The sequence below is a fragment of the Chanodichthys erythropterus genome, chromosome 3 (assembly GCF_024489055.1).
Source record: "Chanodichthys erythropterus isolate Z2021 chromosome 3, ASM2448905v1, whole genome shotgun sequence".
Taxonomy (NCBI): Eukaryota; Metazoa; Chordata; class Actinopteri; order Cypriniformes; family Xenocyprididae; genus Chanodichthys; species Chanodichthys erythropterus.
In genome coordinates, this window is record NC_090223.1 from 3,784 (window position 1) to 23,346 (window position 19,563).

The following is a 19,563-nucleotide window of genomic DNA, read 5'->3' on the forward strand; positions in this document are numbered from 1 at the left end:
CCACTAGTCGGTAGACGTGTTGTACCCACTCTAAGTGTCGGCTTGCAATGCCATTCCCGCCTCTGCAGCCGGATACGTGCATACTTTCACTCCAGTCGCGTTCCCCGCTTGGCGAACCCTGTCGAGTTCCTCCGCCTCCCCCTTCGGCTCGGACATTGCGGGAGTGTCTGATGCCAGGCCTACATCCGTCGCTGACGCATTGTCTCGTTGCCCAGCTGGGGCCCATATGTCGTGACCCCTCTACGTGAGCGGTCCCATATGTGTATTTTCCACGGTTTAAAACTCTCCCTACGGGCCGAGTCCGTGTCTTTCCCCTTAGCAGAGCCAGCTCTGCTGTCACCTGTCAGATGAGTCTCCCCCTAACCAGGTGGGAGCCATCCCAGGGACTCCATATGCGTACTGCCCCCCGGGCCAGTCCATATGTGTGTATTCCCACGTAAACTCCTCCCCCGTTGGGTAGGTAGTGGTCTCCGCAGCGTCCCTTCGGGTTCGCTTCCCAGTGTGTCTAGTTTACTTAGTGGGTAGTGGTAGACAGCAGTAGACTCTCTCGGTGTAAGCTACGCCCCCTTCACCGCCACAGCCGGGTGCTATGGGCGGCTGAGCTTGCGCTGGGCACTGGAAGGGGTTTCGTGAACTTCTTAGGCGCTTTAGTTGGGGATCCCAATTCGTCGGTCACTGACTGGACGTACGTCGAACGTGACCGACTGAAAGGGAACGGCTCTCGGTTACGTATGTAACCCCCTCGTTCCCTGAAGGAGGGAACGGAGACGTACGTCCCGTCGCCACAGTTTCTGTACCCTCGCTGTAGTGCGGACACCAGTTGTCTCCTCAGCGAAAAACAGAGTGCGATTGCATCTGCTTCCTATTTATATACACCTGTCGGGGGCGGTGCGCATTATGCAAATATCGCACGCCAATTCCATTGGCTTGTTTTAGCTATTTACACGAAGATGATAGGGCTCTCTAAGCGTATATCCCAATTCGTCGGTCACTACTGACGTACGTCTCCGTTCCCTCCTTCAGGGAACGAGGGTTACATACGTAACCGAGGACGTTATTTATCTTTAGTGGTTGATGAAGATGAGTGTCCTCATGTTTGGTTTTGTATTATTAATGTCATATTGTGAGAAATATCAGTATTGTCTTTCAATAGAGCAGTTTTATAGGATTTTCTCATATATCCTGACTCAAATAATCAGTTTCTAACAGCAAACACTCAGAATAAAGTGAGTTGATCTGAATGTCTTGTTGAATGAGTGTTGATAGTCTGAGGATCATCAATATTAACAGAGAAACTGCTGAAAACACTCTTTATTTCATGTCAATAGTTCCTGTTTTCACCTTATTTATTATGCTGATGTCTTCAGATCTGCTGTAAATTGACACTTAAAGCTCATTTCATTGCTGTCAACAGACTGAGGGGATTTGATGACTACAAATATCTACATTTATTTTTGTTTTTCTTACAGTTCTTTACTACTTTTCTAGATATCTGTCATTATTTTAATGAAGAAACAGAATAAAGTTAGAATTAGAAACAAAACAGTTCTGAATTAGCATCAGTTGTTTTACAATAGATGGATATAAATGATTAATGGAATTAGTTTGAGGGTCAAATAAAAGGGGTTAATATAGCAGGCGAAAGAAAGAAAGAAAGAAAGAAAGAAAGAAAGAAAGAAAGAAAACAATTTGTCAGGTATATTTAGAACAAGAATCATTTTCTGACATTCAAACACTGTATTTAAGGATCACAGTGAAGCACAAAATACTCTTTCATTGTCATTTTAAATCTTTATACTTTTATCCACTTTCCTTCAAACCACTAGATTTCACTCTTTTGACAGCAAGAAGATTTTAATCATTTAAAATATAATTAAATTTAGTATGATCTCTTATTATTTTATATATTTTATTAAGTACAGGTCAAAATAACTGTTGTTTCATTTGTACATAAATCATTTGTACAAACCCGATTACAAAAAAGTTGGGACACTGTACAAATTGTGAATAAATACAGAATGCAGTGATGTTGTAATGACTGAGGCAAATCAAACACAATTATTGGTTAGTTAACCAATAGTTTTAAGCTCACTCTGGAGTCTGTCCCCATCCCCCGGGAAGTTTTCAGTTACAAGTTTATTGCGCCGAGGAATGCGGTTGCCGCATGGAGAACAGAGTAGAGACACAGAAAATTTGCATCTTCCCTGCATTTTCCACACAGAACACAGACTCTATGGCATTAATGTATAGACAGACTGTGCTATAAATGAATCCTTCTCAGGAAATGGTATCCATTATTACTGATGTTGTATTGTACTCATTGTATTTACATGTTTGATGATTGTTAAATGTTATGACCTGCACGGTAACTTCAATCATGCCATGTTTAGTGTCTATACGTTCGTAGCGGGAAGATTTAAATGCTTGTGTATGCGGTACATCCATACCTGTGCAACACATCAGTATTAAAAGAATCTTTAATAGTTCTGATTCAAGAAATCAGCTTGTTAATCTTTCTGGGTTGTAAAAGCCCTGACAGGAGGGGTGTTGCCACCCAGAATTACAACATCTTCATTGGTCCGGTCAACAACTGAGAGGTGTGACTTTGACCAGAGGTTAAAAACCAGCGAACAGTGCCACTCCCTCTCTTTTTCTCCTTGCTTCTGAACGACCGAATCGATCTCCTTGCGGCCGGCCTAGGCCAGGCCTGCCAGGCCTGTAGGCCTCGGCCTACAAACGAGCCATGTGCTCCTCATCCAACATGGAAAAACTGGCAATAACTTCGGACTGAATCACCCAAGATCTCTCCTCAGATGGCAGAGCCGATGCTCCTCAGCCTAAGGGCATCTTGCAAGTATCGTACATTTTAACACTAAACAGCGAGTTAGTATTAATTTGTAAGACTTACCTTGCTATTGCTGAAGAAACTGATGATTCCTTTCCAGATTGCCTTTGACATTTCATGTAGCTCTAGTAACAGCATCTCTTCCGGTTCAACACTATCATTACTCATTCTGACTTGCGTGTGTGTGTGTGTGTGTGTGACCCTTTATGTATGTTATGTTATGTGTTTGTTAGTTTAGTTATGTGTTTGTGAGTTAGTTAATAAAGATTGTGCACAATACACGTTTGGTTCTGACTCCATCTGCTAATGAATTGCCTCTTAAGTGATAGATCCGGACTACGTGCTCTGAGTAGTACAGTACAATAAGAAATATTATTTTTCCATAACTTGGAAATTGACATTTCTTAGAATTAATAAACAATCAACACTGAGCGTTCACTGGACGAACAGGTTAACTGATTGTAATGTTAATTTTAATGTAGCTACGTCCAGTTAATCTGATTAACGGATTTGCATATTCATAATTAATCATAATTAATAATCATAATGAGTTATGAATAATTATTAATATTTCCCCTTTGAGTTAATTTTCGCTACAATGTGGAAGATTCAAATTTCAATATTTTATTCAGAATACAACATAGATGGCATATCAAATGTTTAAACTGAGAAAATGTATCATTTTAAGGGAAAAATAAATTGATTTTAAATTTCATGGCATCAACACATCTCAAAAGAGTTGGGACAAGGCCATGTTTACCACTGTGTGGCATCCCCTCTTCTTTTTATAACAGTCTGCAAACGTCTGGGGACTGAGGAGACAAGTTGCTCAAGTTTAGGAATAGGACTGTTGTCCCATTCTTGTCTAATACAGGCTTCTAGTTGCTCAACTGTCCTAGGTCTTCTTTGTCGCATCTTCCTCTTTATGATGCACCAGATGTTTTCTATGGATTATCCTTCTTCTACGCAGCCATGATGTTGTAATTGATGCAGTATGTGGTCTGGCATTGTCATGTTGGAAAATGCAAGGTCTTCCCTGAAAGAGACGACGTCTGAATGGGAGCATATGTTGTTCTAGAACTTGGATATACCTTTCAGCATTGATGGTGCATTTCAGGATGTGTAAGCTGCCCATGCCACATGCAACCCCATACCATCAGAGATGCAGGCTTCTGAACTGAGCGCTGATAAAAACTTGGGTTGTCCTTGTCCTCTTTAGACCTGATGACATGGTGTCATCTGGACTAAAGCCTGTGTTTCTGGATCATGTTTAGATATGGCTTCTTTTTTTACCTATAGAGTTTTAGCTGGCAACGGCGAATGGCACGGTGGATTGTGTTCACTGACAATGTTTTCTGGAAGTATTCCTGAGCCCATGATGTGATTTCCATTACAGTAGCATTCCTGTTTGTGATGCAGTGCCGTCTAAGGGCCCGAAGATCACGGGCATCCAGTATGGTTTTCCGGCCTTGACCCTTACGCACAGAGATTGTTCCAGATTCTCTGAATCTTTGGATGATATTATGCACTGTAGATGATGATAATTTCAAACTCTTTGCAATTTTTCTCTGAGAAACTCCTTTCTGATATTGCTCCACTATTTTTGGCCGCAGCATTGGGGGAATTGGTGATCCTCTGCCCATCTTGACTTCTGAGAGACACTGCCACTCTGAGAGGCTCTTTTTATACCCAATCATGTATAAAATATAAGTTTATGAGATTTGTAAATTATTACATTTCTTTTTTATTCACAATTTGTACAGTGTCACAACTTTTTTGGAATCGGGTTTGTACATAAATATATCTGTTGCACTAAATGATGGAACATTAAAACATTTTGTTTTCACTAAAGTAATTTGAAACATTAAAATAGACACTTTGATTTAATAGGTTTTCGATGTAAAATTGCTTTTGTACATTTAAACAGTAACTGATATATTTTTGATTTTGGCAGATCAGCTCCTCCAACCAATCTTCAGTTCAGTAAAAGAAACCTCGCCCACTGCAATTCACATGCAAAGCTCCTCCCTCATCACTCACATCATCAGTGAAGCTCCTCCCACAGCAGTTCCCCAATAAATGTTGGAATATTCCCATCAGACGAGCATCAGAGCATCAGGAAGAGCTGAAATCTGCAAAGACTGAGTTTATTAAAGAGGACAGTGAGAACATGAGTGATCCAGAACCCTGCAGAATGAAACACACTGAAGATACTGAAGAACAAAGAGGTTGGTGTTTATTCTTCATTCATTCATGATGCTGAACAACATTCATGATAGAAAGAATCAAACACTTCTGCACATTTAGAGAAACAGTTGGAAAATATGATTTTTTTTTCTCACAAGAACTCAGAAAAGAGAAGTTTGAGAAACTTTCATAATGATTGTCAACATCAGATGAAACTAAATATTATTTTTACATTATTTCAATATCTGCTTCACAGTTTGCAGGAGTGTTTCCAGAATTTCAATATAATTTACAACATTGTTATTTTTAGGAATAAACTGTAAACACCAAAATGTTTGAAGTAAATTAACTTTCCAGAATGGCTGACAGGGTTGTAAGTGTAACTTGAGCAAAATCTCTTCTTACAGTAACTTTGGTAACAGGGTTGATGAATGCAGTCATTCATTTGTGTAAAAACTGAGACAATGGATTGAGATTATTTTCTTGTCCTCCCATCATGCTGTAGAGAGAGCCCAGATGATGTCACTTCCTGGGTGTTTCTGAAAGGAAGAAAATCATGTCAGAAGTAACAGGGTTGAGTGAATCATGTAGGACACTGATAATAACACATCTGAATCTCTTTTAAAAACATATATAACAAATAATACTCATTCCAAAAAGTAAAAATATACAATCTACTCGACTTTACTGCAAACTTCACTTGATCTTGTGTTTCTGGTGTCCCACATTCACATGTGTATGAATGGAAGTCAGTGGAAGGAAAAGTCTAGTGTGACCGGCCCTTAATAATTACACAGTTTTAGGAAAATAAATTAAATATCAGTCTAAAAGTTGATGTCAAAATAATGCTGTTAATACCACATTAGATATTTTTGTCATTGATCAAATATATTTGATTTTTTTTTTAATAAATAAATAATTTCTCGGTTTCCTATTTTGTCTTTTCCTTATATCATGATCATAGTGGCTATTGATATTTTTGATATTTTTATACCATCATATGTCACCAAAGTCACCACATTTTTAGGTTTTGGATGTCTGGTCTTACTGGAATCTAGCAAGTTTGAGCAAGTTTTATTTTATTTTGATGTACTGAAAATTAAATGACTATTTGTTTTTCTTCATTAATTTCAGAGCTGATGAACATCACATGAGCGCTGAAAAGACATACACACATTATACCTTCACCCAGACCTCTGGATTGTGTCGTTGAGATGACCGGTGAGTCTGAACAATTGTAAGATTAATGTTAAAGTTTCAGGGACATATGCAATTAATTTATGAAAATGCAACTGCACCAAATGATCGGGATAGTTTATAGCAGTTGTCTATCACAGCAAGTCTCAATTTTATGACCTTTTTATTTTATTTTATTTTGATTCAATGAAAATTAAATTAATCTTTTTTTTCTCTTTCATATCAGACCTGATGGAAGTGAAGGAGGAGAGTGAAGAACTGAGTGAAGTGGAGGAGGAACATCATGACAAACCTGGAGAAAAACCTTTGAGTCGCTCAAAGACTAAAAAGACATTTTTAAAGAAAAGAAGAGCCGAGAAATCTGCAAACTGCACTCAGTGTGGAAAGAGTTTCTCAAACAAACACAGTCTTGATGTTCACATGAGAATTCATACTGGAGAGAGACCGTTCACATGTCATCAATGCGGCAAAACATTTCTTCTAGAATCAGTCCTGAAGAAACACCTGACAGTTCATACGAAGGAGAAGCCACATTCATGTTCTGTGTGTGGAAAGAGTTTTTTCACTGCTGAAATATTTACATGCGCATCAGAACACACACACTGGTGTGAGAGAGTATGTGTGTTTTGAGTGTGAGAAGATGTTTACTACAGCAAACTGTTTAAAACTGCACCATAGAATTCACACTGGAGAAAAACCTTACAAGTGTTCACACTGTGACAAGAGATTCAATCAGTCATCAAATCTGAAAAGACATGAGAAGATCCACACTGGAGAAAAACCTTACATGTGTTCACACTGTGACAAGAGATTCAGTCGGTTAGGACATCTGAAAAAACATGAGATGATCCACAGCAGAGAGAAGCCACACACGTGTGATCAGTGTGGAAAGAGTTTCTCTATTAAAAGTCACCTGAAGATACACATGAAGATCCCTGCAGTGGAGAAACCACATCACCACAGCTGAGAAGAGACACAGAAGAGACTCAGAAGAGACTTAGCCAAATCTCTCTTCTCCACCCATAGTTGGCGCTGTTGCTCTGTGTCTGCTGTTGAATTATCCAGGTTGTGGATGAGGAGCGACCCCTGATGTGATTGTGTACATACAGTAGTACATAGTTCAGTGCTATATAAATGCTTCATTCATTCATTTATTCATAGTTAGCCGTTTCTCAATATGCGTTCTTGTCTGTTCGTGTGAAATTCATCAGTTGCTGCCCAAGTTCTGATCCAATTCAAAGTTCACATCTAGCATAGTACAGTTCAAATCCTCGGATGTGTTCTTGATCCGCCCCTTTTATCGAGTCTTACCTCGGCTAGTCCTTCGGATGATTGCCACTGGCTCTGATGTCTCTGTAGTGGTTAAACATGAGATATATTTCATCTTTTGTATATATATAATGGGCGATCTTTGGTCTCATGAATCTATAATTTGTAGGTAAACTTTACCGTTGTAGCCTACTAGAGCGTTGACTTTGTACATTTGACTGAATTGTTTGCTTTATTTCTTATTGCAGCTTCTTATACCTTTTCCTTATACTTTTCTAATGGTTATTAATGATCATTAAAACTAACAAAAAGAAACAGTGTTGTGTTTTATGTTTGCAGACTATTTGCACATATGTGACCAGTCACGGAAAGTAGGGACACAAGTCGGTTCTGGGGCATTTTGAGTTATTCACAGATTCTGAAAGTGTAGTCTCCAAGCTTTCCAACGATGTGTAACACATGGAAATCTGATAATATTTGGAGAAGTTGTGGCCATTTGAAGGTAGGCAAGAAAGAAAGCTCTATAGGGAGAAAAACGCCTCTAAAGTTGCAGTTCTCACCTGTTCTCACCTGCTGGGAGTGACAATAGGGCTCATTTACATCTCATTTAGATAAGCCATACACCCTGTAAAGCTGCATGGACTGCATACCGCATGAGAAAACAAAAGAATCACATAATAATGACCTGAAATGACTTGCATAATAATGAGGCCTTTCAGTCAGGTAGGCTGTGAAAAAACCCTCTGTGATGGTGTATATCAAACATACAGAAAAAACAGCAATACTGTGACATATTATTACAATTTAAAATAATGGTATTATGTACTTTAAAATATAGCCTAATGTATTTCTGTGATGCAAAGTGTCTGAACAATGTTACCTCTATGGCATTTCATATAGGCCTTTAGCTTAAAAGCATGTACATTTGGAGAAATATTGATGGATACTCATATGTTTATGTCAATTTTCTATACAGAGGAATAATATTTCTTCAATATTTTTTGTCATCACTATGAGCGCTGGTGTTTTAAATTCATAGGCTACTTGCAGCCGGAGGGTGCTCTGTACAGCTTTAGTCCACAAATGCCTGCTAAAGAAGAATAGGCAATCTAGGAAATAACCGAACTAACAGAGGCCAGAGATCGCTAACTATGGCTATTCAAAACACTTTTCAAGACAATAAATACACGATTGAGACGATGTATGCATGTATTGCCTCTGAATTTGCCTCTGAATAGCGCTGGCTCCATGGGCGTGGCCACATTAGCAGATAATGAGCTGAATCACGGACTTCTGACATGGCTCTCTTTTCATACAGATTACATAAACACAGAATGTTTGTTTTCGATTTGACTTACACGATTTAAAACTTGACATTTCAACGTTTTTTCAGACATAAGTATAATTTTTTTTGTGATTAGTATTCACTGTTCATTTTCTGAGAACTATCAGATTGGACTTCGTTCAGAGGGAGACGAGAGATCACGCATCCTGTTAGTTTTCTTTATTTTTCAAAAAGCACAACATTGTGTTTTTACTCTGAGTGTATACAAATAAAAGAAGACAGAGGCGGGTGACGTCACGGACCAGGAAACTATAAAGCATAACCAGAACAAAGAACGCTAGCTTCTGTTGTCTTCAGCAAGCGCTATCTGTATCTTGTGTGTCTTATTTGGTGTTGTCTGTCTTTATTACGTTCTGATATCTTTGTCTGAGGACAAGAATCAGCAAGCACATATATATATATACACAAAACAGGACAAGCGGCAGTTTAGGAAGTGTGTGCCTTCCTGCACTCGATTCATCTCGGGTGGGGACGCACACAAGATGTGTGTAAGCTGCCTGGGAGCCGAGCATGCACAGGCAGCTCTCGAGGGAGCTGTCTGTGTTCACTGTGACCGGCTTACTCTCAGAGTCCTGAGATCACGGCAGGCACTCTTTGAGGAGCGTGCTGCGGCCGGCGTTCCCCGCGGATCTGGTCCCGCTGCTGCTGAGGCACAACGAAGGCTGTATTCGTGGGGTTCACAAATGGAACTGGTAGAAGGGGTTGAGACGGGCTCTGCCTTATCTCTTCCCTTACCTGCCAGACCCAGTGTCTCTCCTTTGGTGGTGGAAGCACGCGCTGCGGTTTCTTCTCCCCGGAGGGAGACACTGGCACTCAACGTATCTTCCTCTGAGGAGCTTGATGTGGTGAGCGTCGAGGTTGGTGATGAGGAACCGCCATCCTCATCTCCAGATTATGAGGAGCTACTGGAGGTAGTGACTAGGGCAGTCGATAAGCTTTCTCCCCGCACGGTCACTACCCCAGCGTCGGGGTCTGCCGTTCTTTCCCGACCTCCACACTGTGTTGTCGAAGTCGTGGAATAGACCAGTTCAGTACCGTGTTTTCAGCCCCCAAACGTCAACATACAGTAACATCATGGGGCTGAAACACCATGGCTACGGGGCAATGCCTCGGGTTGAAGAGATGCTTGCGAGCTATCTCTCGCCCGAGTCTGCAAGCAGAAAGCTTGGGGACCGGGTTGGTCAGCACAGGTGAAGCTTTCTGGGGGTAGGACGGATTTGAGGACGTCATTATCTCCCGGAAGGCTTCAAAGAAGAAGAAGTCCTGACGCCAGCCGTCCAGGACTCACAAGGGCAGCCCTCTCCGGAGGGGTTCGGTTATTAAAATATCAAATGTCTGCCACCCATTGTGCGTCAGACCAATGCGCCAAGTGTTCAAAAAACACCAGAGGCCAGTCCCGAGAGACTGGTAGAATTTATGGAAGAATGGAAACGTCTCCCGAATATTTCGAAATGGGTGCTGCTCATGGTAGAACAGGGTTACAGAATACAGTTTGGTTCTCGACCGCCCAGGTTCAATGGGGTCCTTCCCACAGTGGTGGCCCCAGAGTCTCTGGTTATGGAACAAGAGGTTATGATGCTTTTGCAAAAAGGAGCTATAGAAAGGATTCTTCCTCCCAGCAAAATGTCAGGCTTCTACAGCCGTTACTTCATTGTTCCAAAGAAGGATGGAGGGTTGTGTCTGATCATAGATTTATGTGTGTTAAATCGATCTATACGAAAATTGAAGTTCAAAATGCTTACACTCAAACAGATTGTCCCACAAATCAGGTCCGAGGACTGGTTTGTGGCGATAGACCTGAAAGACACATACTTTCATGTATCCATCCATCCTTTTTTACAGGAAGTTCCTCAGGTTTGCTTTCAGGGGCGAAGCTTACCAATACAAGGTTCTTCCCTTCGGCCTATCTCTATCACCCCGCATGTTCACGAAGTGCGTGGATGCAGCACTGGCTCCGCTGAGACTCCATGGCATCCGCGTACAGAACTATATCGACGATTGGTTGATACTAGCTCAAACAGAACAGTTGGCAGTTCAACATTGAGATGTTGTTCTGTCGCACATGAAGATGCTTGGACTGAGGCTCAATGCCAAGAAAAGTGTGCTGGCTCAGAGTCAAATTACCAACTACTTAGGGGTAGTTTGGGATTTCACTATGATGCAGGCATATCTATCCCCTGCTCGTGTGAGTTCCATTCTCGGGGCCGTGAATGGGGTGAGTTAGGTAAGTCAAATAAGTAAAACAGTTCAGAGACTGTTGGGTCTGATGGCAGCTGCGTCCAACGTGATACCTTTTGGCCTTCTGCACATGAGACCCTTAGGCCCAATCCCAATTCTATTTTATACCCCTTCCCCTTCGCCTACCCCTTCCCCTTGCCCCTTGAAACAGAGTGTCAAGGGGTGGGGCTTAAAATATTCCCCTAAGAAATGGGACACCACTACTAGACCGTTACACGTCATCATAAGTCGTCGCTAGCTCCTACGTCATAGATGCGCCGATGTTTATCACACACTTCTAAAGGGGCTCGCACACCGGATGCGAAGCTCAGCGCCGCGCAGCGCCATGACACGTCTTTAAAATTCGAATGCATTGTTTTTTATGAGTGTACGCACACCGGTGGCGACATTCGCCGCCTGTCTGCGGCGCCCAGAAAACAATGCATTCGAATTTTAAGACATGTCGCGGCGCTGAGCTTCACGCCCGGTGTGCGACTGTGAGCCCCTTAAGATGCCATCGATAGCTGTAGTGATCTCTGCACAAGCAACATAAACGTTTAACAGATGACTCACTCCCAAAGTTGTTTTGCTGTGTATTTCGATTTCAAGAAACGCTACTTGTTTTCTGCTCGAAAACGTATGAGCCTGCGTGTTTCCTCAGGAGTCCCTGGTTGATACAGAACATACAATACTGATGAATAAGCACGCAAACTGCACTTTTTGTTTATATCATGTAACGTACGCGTATTTATGGACGTAACCACAACAAAACAATACATTAATCAGGCATGCGGCAAAAAAAACAAGTTAGTTGCCACCGGATTTGAATTTATGTTGTCAAATCAACGCGGGTTTCAATAAAATATAAAAAATATGTTGTGGAACTATCATAAAGTAAAAAACATTAGCAAACTTTTTTCATAGCGATTTTAACTAATCTTTTTTCGGAGAACATAACCGTATACATGAACACAAGATAAAAGGCAACATAAAACAAGTGATTATTTATTACTAAAATACTGTTTACCGTAAAAAAATACTTACATTTATTGGTCTCTCTGCTCGCTCGGTCAGCCATGTTGGAAATTTATCATACCCCTTCGTCTGAAGTGTGGTCCCGAAAAATCTTCGTTTGAAGGGCTACCTGGCCCTTCCCCCTACCCCTTCCCCTCCAACCAAATGAGAATTGGGACACCCCTACCCCTTCACGTGAACGCGCGAAACAAAGGGGAAGGGGTAAGGGGTAGAATTGGGATTGGGCCTTACAGTGGTGGCTCAGGACCAAGGGGTTTTCTCAGAGGGGAAATCCATTTCGCATGATCAAAGTCATGCGGCGATGCCTTCGTGCTCTGGTCATGTGGAAAAATCCTTGGTTCCTGTCCCAGGGACCCGTATTGGGGACTTCTTGTCGTCGTGTAATGCTTACGACAGATGCTTCCCTCACGGGCTGGGGGGCGATCATGAGTGGTCGCTCAGCTCAGGGTCTATGGGAGGACCATCAGCTCTCCTGACACATACATCGTCTGGAGATGATGGCAGTATTTCTTTCATTGAAACACTTCCTCCCAGACCTGAGGGACCATCACATGTTGGTCCGCACAGACAACACGACGGTGGTCTCATATATAAACCATCAGGGGGATCTGCGGTCTCGCTGACTTTGCAACTTGGCCCGTCTGATCCTCCTGTGGGCCCAGGGAAGCTCCTCTCACTGAAAGCGCATATATTCCTGAACATCTAAATGTGGGAGCAGACACCCTGTCGAGGCAGAGGCTGAGGCCCGGGGAATGGAGACTCCACACCGAGGTGGTGGAGCTCATTTGGAAAAATTTCGGTCAAGCGGAAGTAGACCTATTTGCTTCAGGAGAGACAACCCAGTGTCCACTGTGGTACTCCCTCTCACATCCAGCACCCCTGGCCAACGAGGATATGGTTTGCGAACCTAATATCTCTATTAGACGGCTCTCTGATGGAGCTTCCTCTCAGGCAGGATCTCCTGTCCCAAGCGGGCGGCACAATACTCCATCCCCGCCCGGAATTATGGAAGCTGTGGGCCTGGCCTCTGAAGGGGCAAGGCTCATAGATTCCAGTCTCCCAACCGAGGTTGTGGAGTCCATTCTTCATTCCAGAGCTCCCTCCACAAGGAAGCTGTATACTTATAAATGGAAATTGTTTTCTATATGGTGTAGTCAACATAATGTGGACCCTGTCCAGTCATCTATCAGCCTTGTGCTTCAGTTCCTCCAAGAGAAATTCTCGGAAGGTTTATCTCCTTCAACTTTGAAGGTTTATATAGCAGCCATTTTTGCTTATCATGTTCCTATAGGGCAGGGGTACTCAAGTTCAGAGGCCAAGAGGGCCGCATTTTAACCAAATGAAACGCGAAGGGCCACAAATTATAACTTGGATCGTAAGACATTTATTTAGGCCTACTTAAGACATTATTTGTAGTTTTACTGTTTATTTACTAAAAGTGCAGTTTATTATCTAGCTAAGCCTTAATAGTATGGTGTCCTTTTTAAAGTGTCACTTAACATGATAAATGGCATTTAAAAAAATGATTAATAACCTGTTTTGCTGTATTCTTAATGTACAAATGCATAAAGAAAAACAAGAACTGATGAAAAGAAATCCTTATTCATTTGAAATGTCTGCATTGTTTTCACAAGAAATTTAAGGTATGGCTGTTGTTCACTGGCTGATGAGAGTTTGTCCGTAACACGAAAACATTGCACTTTTTTATAGTCTTTTTATACTCCATTATACTCCATTGCACCTTTTTAACACTTTTTATAGCACCTATTTATACTCAGAGAATAAATGTTTTATTATTTGTATTATTATTACCTACCTTTTAATTTGGTCAGAATCAAAAAATCTTTTTTTTTTTTTTTAAATGTTCAATCACAATCTCATGAATTATCTAACTATAACCAACGTTGTAAACATGATAAATAAGATATTCTCTGTGAGCTCGATGTGATGACAGATCTGTAATGGGAGCGCTGCTTGCTTTCTGTTTATAACACATTGACATTAAGAATAAAAGGTTTGTTTTTCATGATGCTCGGCAACTTACACACTGCAAAGTTTGAGGAATGTCAACTGCATTTCATCATGGAAAAATAAGGTTACTTTGGTTTTTACTTGCGCGCACAGCCTCGAGCCTTTGATGGCGTTCACGAACACAAGTGCTCGACACATGCGCACTAGAGAGATTCATGCTTGTCTAGTCTTTTTCGCTCAAATAGTTACAATACAATGTCTTTGTACTTGTTTAAAATTAGAGTTGCTGGTATCTTTTAATCCCCTCAAACGAGCAAACTAAATTAGTGCAAAAACTATTCAATGCGCGCATGCAAAGTGCCTTCAGTTTATATTGTTCTTTGCGGTTAGAAAAACTGTGCTGCGCGCGTACACTATATGCGTTCTCTGCTGATGATTACAGCGTCACGCGCACTGTACGCCTACCCTAGTAGTGTACGTGTAAAAAAAGAAGTAATATTCACGCTATTTTTGGACGCAAATTATAATAAAAATACATTAACTATAGCATGATGCGGGCCACAAATTTAATGCTGACGGGCCGGATGCGGCCCGCGGGCCGCCTGTTGAGTACCCCTGCTATAGGGGATTCCTCGGTGAGTCGAGACTCCCTTGTCATACGCTTCCTTTGTGACACGCGGAGGTTGAGGCCTGTAGTGCGTACAAGAACTCCTTCTCGGGACTTAGCTATAGTGTTAGAGGGGTTAGCTGAGGCTCCCTTCGAACCACTAGAAGAGGTATCAGAGAAGTTCCTTACTCTAAAAACGATATTCCTTTTGGCAATTTTGTCTCTTAAGAGAATAGGAGATTCACAAGCACTGTCAGTTGCTCCTTCGTGCCTGGAATTTGCGCCTGGTATGGTGAAGGCTTTGTGCTTTGTGCCAAAGGTCCCCACCAACGTCCCAAGTCCCATAGTACTTCAGGCTTTCTGTCCTCCTCCTTTTGTAAATTCGGATCAGGAGAAATGTAATCTGCTTTGCCCAATTAGGGCTTTGGATGCTTATTTATATAGCGCTTTTTACAATGCAGATTGTGTCAAAGCAGCTTTACAGTGATAATTGGTATATAATTTTAGCTGCACAGCAGCTCTTAAAGAAAATGGTGTCAATGCAGGCAGATCAAAGCACTATTGAATATCAAATGTCAAGTGTCCCCAACTAAGCAAGCCAAAGGCCACAGTGGCAAGGAACCCAAACTCCAACAGGTGACATCAGGTGGCAAACAGGTGGCAAATAGGTGTTAAAATGGAGAAAAAAAACCTTGGGAGAAACCAGGCATAGTCAGGGGGCCAGTTCTCCTCTGGCAAACAGTGCTTTGTTACGATTCAGGTAGCTATCATAAGCCCGATAGGATCGCAAGCTATCATAAGTCCGATAGGATCGCAATATTCAAAGTATTTATTCCAGTTCAATCCAGTTGAGGATTGTATTCATCACACCGGTATGGACGGTTTGTTGAGGAACTGTGCCACTGGCTGTCGTTTCAATGAGGCTGTAGCAAAATCGTACAGTTATTAATCAATTTATGGGTAAAATATATGAATATAATAAATCATAAAGCTTTATGATTAATTATGATGCATATATTGACCCAAGGGGGAATTAAACATATATTGTGTATTAATTACAACGAATTATAATCAATTACATATATGATTAGTTCTGGTTTAATAATCATTTAGAGAAACTATTAGTTTGTCCAGCAAACCGTTAGCTCCTCACAGAATATTATAAAAAGGAAGGTTTTTCTCTGGCCACGAGAAAGACTTCCTATTCTAGCATCCAAACGTGAAGCAAGGATAGGATCGAAATGTTAAAGTGACCTGGTTTTTGTTGAATGAGCAAAAGAACAATCGAGCATGGATACAATGTGTTTAATATATGAAAACTACTACTACAGAGGTTATACGGCTATACACAGGGCAGATACATATATACAGAAGTGAAAGTAAAGAAAGGGAAAGAGAGAAGAGAGGTGGCAAACTTACTAACAGTTTTTTGCTAACAGTCCTTGAGAGCCAGCACAGAAATCAGTTTCATTATCTCAGAAACGGTACTTGCATCAGTTTTGCGTGATGAGTTTCAGTTCAGTGCTGCTGCAGTTCATTGGCTTCTTCCGTTTCTGCGGGAGGGTTTGAACAGAGGACGTGAAAGTTACTTTTGCCGGTGAGATGGTGGTCCCGAAAGATGAGCGCGATGGAAGCGTCCAGGAGAGACGTGCTTGAGTGGGCGAGAGATGATTCAGGGCAATCGGGAGAACACACAGGAAAATCCTGGTGCTCCTCTTTTATGACAGACAAGCCGACACACCTCCTTGAGGTGGAATAGCCAATGACATAGGTGCAAAGTTGGCGGGCAAATTTTCCTTTGTCTTGTCTTGTCTTGATTTACATAATTTATGACATGTTAGATCAGGGTGCATTTTCCTTCATAGTACCATTAACAAATAGAACAGTGCATTTTGCAACTATATGACATATCTCAGTGAATGAGAGGTAGCAAGAGCTTTAAAACAAGACCAAACTCGAGATCAGAAAAAGCATATAAAAGAAGTTATGGTTTACAGACAATAGTATCATTAGAAATTACACTAGCACAACTACAATCCAAGCTAAGTTTATACAGTGGGAATAACTATATGCAATTTGACATACGACGGCGGTTACATTTAGGCATAATTATATTTTACACATACAGTCTTCAATGCATGTTTGTGTGTCTGTATGTGTCTGTATGTGTGTGGTGTATATTGGAATGTGATCTGGCACTTAGTCCACATGAGGGGACCTTTGATGTCCCAAGAGCTAGGAAGTGGGGCCCTCTGTTTTACCTCAGAGGGTCCATGGACGTGCCAAAGGTGCTCGTCTTTCGCAGCCCTGCCAGAGCCGGTGAGAGATTTTCAACACAGTTCAGCAGGTTAACAGCATTCTGAAGATTCCAGATTTTATTGCCCATTCTAATATTTGTACATATGCTACAAGGCCTTCGCAATGGCTGATCTAGTTGACTCAATCTTTGCTGATACTTCAGGGCTGCGTTGTGGTACATGTTAAGGCGCAGGTCCTCGATCTCACCTGGATACGGCCCAAATCCGGTTGACTACGGTAAACCTCGGGATAAACAGAAAGACTAATATTAGCGTGGATGCCATTCTTTTTCTGATGTAACGAGTACATCAGGTGTTATAGGAAGTGTTCCTGGTTCCGGCTGACCTAATTTATGCAGCCTAATAATCCATTAATGGATTTTAAAATATAAATTGATAATGTGTTATGTGTATGCCAGGTTAAAGAGATGCGTTTTTAGTCTAGATTTAAACTGACAGAGTGTGTCTGCTTCCCGAACAATGCTAGGAAGATTGTTCCAGAGTTTAGGTGCCAAATAGGAGAATGATCTACCGTCTGCGGTTGATTTTGATATTCTAGGTATTATCAACTGGCCTGAATTCTGAGATCGCAATAAATGTGAAGGACTATAATGCTTTAAGTGCTCGCTCTGGTACTGGGGAGCTAAACCATTTAGTGCTTTGTATGTAATTAGCAAGATTTTAAAATCTATACAACGTTTAAAAGGAAGCCAATGCAGTGTTGACAGAACTGGGCTAATGCAAGGTAGTTGCAATGTGTTATTTTGCTAACTTTTTATAGCCTAAATGCAAATAAAGTAGTGAATAATACAAATTTACAAAATAATCTCAGTGGGATATGTTTTATACAACTTAGTGTAACATTTAACAGAACACTGCGTGCACGTGACATCACATTGAGGTGGGGCAATTCGCTTCTTTCTAAGTCCGTTTCGTCTGATGCCTTTGAGTTTGATGCCTTTGAGTTTGATGCCTTTTAGTCTGAGGCCATTTTGTCTGATGCCTTTGGTCTGAGGCTGTTTAGTTCGATGCCTAATTGTACGAGACCTGACACCTGACGCCATTTTTCCTGAGACCTGAAGCCTTTCAGTCTGAGGCACGATGCCGTTTTGTCCAATGACTGATGCCCTTTAGTCTGAGGCATGACTCCTTTTCGTTGTATGACTGAGGTGTGAGGAAGTCCTAATATGAACACCGTACACATGAGAAACATCATGAGACAGGAGAGACTCGGACATTGCAGTACTGAATATTGAACAGTACATGCATGTGGATTTGGATAAAACAGGTAATCGTTTTGATGCCGGGTAATCGTTAAAACAGGTAATTGTTTTAAATGCTACTTTTATTATTAAATTAACATTGCAATTCATTTGCCCCGCAATATCATAGCGCATCGCCACATAACCAATGCACAGCGAGGATAATAAAAGATTAGTTAGATGGCATACTCCTCATTTAACCCTTTGACGTGTACGATCACCGGTGTGATCAGTCTTGGCTGGTCCTAGGAGCGAACGATCACACCGGTGTGATTAGAACGTTCAGTGCATCACGTGATCAACTGCCAAATTCAAATATGCTTGCGCGCTTTGGCTGGAACTAAACCAGAGACGGACGCCCGCAGCACTTTTCATTTATCACATTTATGCAGTGTTTTTAACCAAATAATGATTATTTTAGGTTTCAGACATTTAAATACACATGAGTACTAACAAAACAATACATTTAGAGTTTGTAAAATACAATATGATGTCTATAGAAGTGGAAATAACAACACTTTCCATAATAATTAGACCACATGTTTTATTCATATCAGATACACATTGTGAATGTAACTTAAAAGCTTACTCTATTCTTCCTCAGTTCACCGACTCACTTACTTTCATGTATTTTGGGAGAAGTGGATAAATTCACGGGTTGTAAATCTAACAGATCCGATTCTCTGTGTGGCACAAACTAACATGGCAGCGCCCATTGCGCATGCAGCTCAACTAACGCGATCATTATAAAGCAAAACACATCCATTTGACAATCAGAATATCAGATATTTCATGCTATAGTTAACAAATTTGTGAATATTTTGAATAAAAAAGGAAAAACTAAATAAAAGCAGATCATCATTCATACAGTCCTGTGGTGTAATACGTGACAAGCAATGATGTGTCACCATGGAAACAATAAAGTGATACGTTCTAAATAACGGTCACCTTAAAAAAGCTTATGCTGGGGGCTAAGCCGGAATATTTTAAACTTACGTGCGAAAGGGTTAAAAGACAACTTGTTTAACACAAAATACTTCTTGATTCACGAAAGATACATTTTTTTTTCTCTCACTATGGGACACAAGAGAAATATTAAGAAAATAATTTATATTCATCTCTAAGAGAATATGAGCCGTTAATGCAGTGACAGATGCCAAAAGCTCAGTCAGTTTTTACTTTCAGTTTCTGTAGTGAATAATTGACTGGAGTTTGAGACTTCTTCACCCGCATAACTCTCACGCAAAGTTTGCACATTGATTGTGTGATATCAACTAGCTCGCCTTCATGGTTTAAAATGGAAATATTATCAATATTGCCACATGGCATTT

General features: G+C 41.0%; 1 long non-coding RNA gene across 1 annotated transcript; it reads left to right on the top strand.

Annotated features, from left to right (window-relative positions):
• Nucleotides 1-5,007: 5,007 nt before the first annotated feature.
• Nucleotides 5,008-6,579, top strand: LOC137013976 (uncharacterized). The gene is made up of 3 exons (XR_010893780.1): nt 5,008-5,073; nt 6,167-6,253; nt 6,456-6,579. It is a non-coding gene; the product is annotated as an uncharacterized lncRNA (long non-coding RNA).
• The last annotated feature ends 12,984 nt before the right edge of the window (nt 6,580-19,563 follow it).